This window comes from Betta splendens, chromosome 21 (assembly GCF_900634795.4).
Source record: "Betta splendens chromosome 21, fBetSpl5.4, whole genome shotgun sequence".
NCBI lineage: Eukaryota > Metazoa > Chordata > Actinopteri > Anabantiformes > Osphronemidae > Betta > Betta splendens.
In genome coordinates this window covers 15,620,300-15,624,154 of record NC_040899.1, presented here as the reverse complement: position 1 = coordinate 15,624,154, position 3,855 = coordinate 15,620,300, and positions in this window count along the sequence as shown.

Here is a 3,855-nt window from a genome sequence, read left to right as displayed (position 1 = left end):
CGGGGCGCGGAGGGATTTATTCGGGGAATGTCGATCATCAGATGAGATTTTCTCCTGATAACGTAAAACGCTTAATATTAATGTGGGAACACATCCAGAACGGGCGGAGCCTCAACATGCCTCTTAGAACAATTCATGTGATTGACAAACAGGTTACGAAGCGCCGCTTTAGTGTATTTTCCTAATTATTCCTGAAGTCAGTTCAGTAATTGTTTCATCCACTACGTTTTTTCATTGATTTTTGTTAGTTTAATGTTAGTGCTGTCTGACTTTTTCAAATAAGTTTCAAACTTTGAGCCTGCTAAATAGTTCTGGTAAATCTTATCATAGGCAGGTGAAGTAATACATCTCTGTAACTAATGGCCTACACTTTACTTATAATGCCCTAACAGTATTCAAAGCCTATAAGAGTTGCAGTATGTCAATCAGGCCGTGAACTAGCCCTCGACTTCTATTATTTCCAGGAGTGAATGGACGTATGTGGTCAGATGAGGCGGGGATAGAGAGCCCTCTGGTGGCCGCTGAGCGCAGGTGCAGCCACAGCTCGATGACATGAATTGGTGAAACAGTAGCGATGAAGCAGTAAATCGTCGACTGTTAGTAATGGAAAACATCGATATTAAGTCTGCATGAATTCAGTGTATGACAACGTTAGTGCCACAAGTTACAAGCCAAGGTGAGCCTTGCTCCCCAACAGTCTATTGGATGTTACATGTCTTTATAACATTTATAATAATGCAAGAAAAAAATATCTAAAATCAAGCAAATTGTCTGTTCTGAGGACTTTGCAGTGATGATCACCAGCTTCATGATGATCACACTACAGAGTCCCATAAGGGCGAATAGTGGAAAATTTTAGTAATGGAAGAAATTAGAAAGTATTGCAAATATAACAGATGTGGGCCAAAATCATTAGGTCTAAACGCCTATTATACTTCTATCCTATTTAAAGTGTGAGAGCTGCTTTTTTCATCACTCTCAGTACTTCTAATAACTACATCTGTTTTTTTTTTACCACGTCTGTATCTCACTCTGGTTTATTTATAAGGCGCTTTAAAATAACACGTTTAAGTGCTGTACTACAACATAGTAAAACATTTCTTCTGTTTTATCCCTAGGCTACGCTGGACTTTGCGCGTGCATCGTGGAGCAACGTCTTATTTCCACAGCCTTCTTTCGATCAGAATGGAGACGTGCAGGGGGCGTGAAGGTCATTCGCTTCATACATGAACCCAACAAATACATTTACTTCTTTATTGCAGTAAAATGGAGCAAAAGTTGCCGATTCACAATGACAGAAGTATAAAAACACACAATCATCACTAGTGACACAAGTCTTTAACCTGAGGATCAAACCCCTTCTTACGCCTGTTTACCTGATGCAGTGCGACAGAGCAGTGAGTGGTTGCGGCCGAGCCGGGTCGGGCTGGACCAGAGGAGCTACTGGCTCTGGCCGGACAGACCAGCTACTGTAGGAGGAGGTAACAGGTTTTAAAGTCACTCGAGGCAAAAGCTAAACACTGACCATCATTTACTGTACAATCGTGGTAACGTTACACACTCTGATAAACACTGAGTTGGTTTCTCCATTTGCTCTGCAACAGCAGATTTGTTTTTCACAAATTCAAAATGTCCAACAGTCACGGTTGGAACAGAGCCGACTCGTGGGTCGTGGTTGGGTTGGCAATTTACGAGTGTTTCCCTCTGATGAATGCGGATTCACACACACCTGTGACAAAAGGATGATCTAGTGATGGTCCTGTTGCATTAGATGATTAGTTATAATCATGTCACAAGAATTACCACCCAATAACACAGCACTGCACTGAACCTAAAGGCAATGCATTGTTTCCATACTCAACACTTACATCAGATGTTTTGTTATTGACATTAGTGGTCACATGGTGCCATTTGTGTTCTGATGCTAAAAGAACGTACTTTGAAAAACTATTGACCATGTTGACATGCTTCACATCAGACTTCAGTCTGATGACTTTTTCTGAATGTTAAACAGCTGTTGTCTTTTCTGCCCCACACTCTGACACCCAGTAGTTTTCTACTGAATGATGAGGCAGCACCATCCTGTTTTGGGCACTTTGGCCCTGTGCAGGATTCCACAGACCAATCAGTGAGGGCACGGGGTAACAGAGTACAGTATGTATGTGTACAATTTACATTGTTGTATTAATGGAGAACCAGAATCCAAGATTTAAAAGCAAACCAGACAAAAGACATTTATTTGATGCCTTCCCCACATATCAGAACTGCATCATTAACAAAGTGCAACAGGAACACAGGTTCGTTATTTGTTTTCAAAGGCAGCATTTTATTACCAACTTCAGGAGTTTTAAGTTTGTTTGTTTTTTTTTTACTTCTGAAACCATCTGTGATAAAGAATTATGTTTTTTTATGTAAATTTGCTTTTAATGTTCGATATTTAAATTATGGATAAAGCACAGAAATTATTTTGAATGTCAAAAACATTTAAGTTATTAGGATCGTGGAGATAAAACCCTCAGGTTTACATTTGTAGAGACATTATCACAGTGAACACTCACAAGAATCACACTTGTATTTATATAAAACTCTACTCTGTACTCACTTACAGTATTTCACAAAGTAGTGTATGCCACCAAACATTGTGCACGTCAAGCTCTACAACTGCACCGCTATCACAGACACACACACGCGCACACACACACTTATCTTCACCAGTACAGTCTACAGCCAAACACACAGACATTCAGTGCAGATACATTCATGTTAATGTGTGACTGATGACCCAGTGCTCTGGTCCCTAAAAGCCCATTGTTGTCCGTTACTTAAAGCCACAAAAATCAGGACAGGCCTTTAATCACTTCATTAGTGCACTGCTAAAGAGGAGTGATTGGCTTCAAACTGACGCGTATGAAATGGTTGCACTAGTACATAAACATGGAAGGCACAGCAGTCAGTTCAGTAATTGTTTCATCCACTACGTTTTTTCTGAGTCACTGAGAGGAGACGGCACAAGCAACCACAACAGACCACAACAAGGCAAGAACCTAAAAAGGTCCCCTATTACACAAACTCTCCTGGTACCAGGCTTCTCTTCTCTACCGTGTGGACCAGGGTCTGCAGTCAACACAGCACCACCTCAGCCTCTGCTCAAGCAATACAATACAATACAAAACACTGCTGCTCACCGGCTCTGAGGAGCTCACCTGACCCGGACAGCATCGTCATGACCCAGCTACCGGGTCAGAACCATGTGGCTGCTCCAGTACCGGCCTCTGTCATTGCTCCGTGACCCTGAGTTAACAGTATGACGACAGGACGTGACCTGACTTCCACTACGTCAAAGAATCGTGGGATCGCCTCTCATTTGCATATAAACACAGATTCATAGCAGCTCATCTGTCAGAGGGAGCACATGTTCAGACAAGATCTACAAGATTTACTGAACCATCGAGGTCCAGTACGGTTTAGCCTGATGAGCATAATAGGGGACCTTTAAAACAAGATATAACAGAACGCACAACATACTGTGATGATGCCGTGTCACCAACACTGTTATTCTGCTTTCTAACACACTACATCTATGGAGCTCATTGATTAAATTATAATCTGCTTGGAGGCAACTGGCAACAAATATCAAACACAAATGGAACAGAAAACCTGCCTTCCTTAACAACACACAGCTTCCTCAGGGCATAACGTCCTCTTTCATTTCTTTTTTAAAACAATGTTCTTCCACGTTTCTCATCAACACCAAAAACAAACCTACAATGAACCAATGGTTCTGTGTTCACTGCTCCAACACTGACGACACTGGTTCTTGATGAACCACATGGATGAACAGGATCTTCGATGACT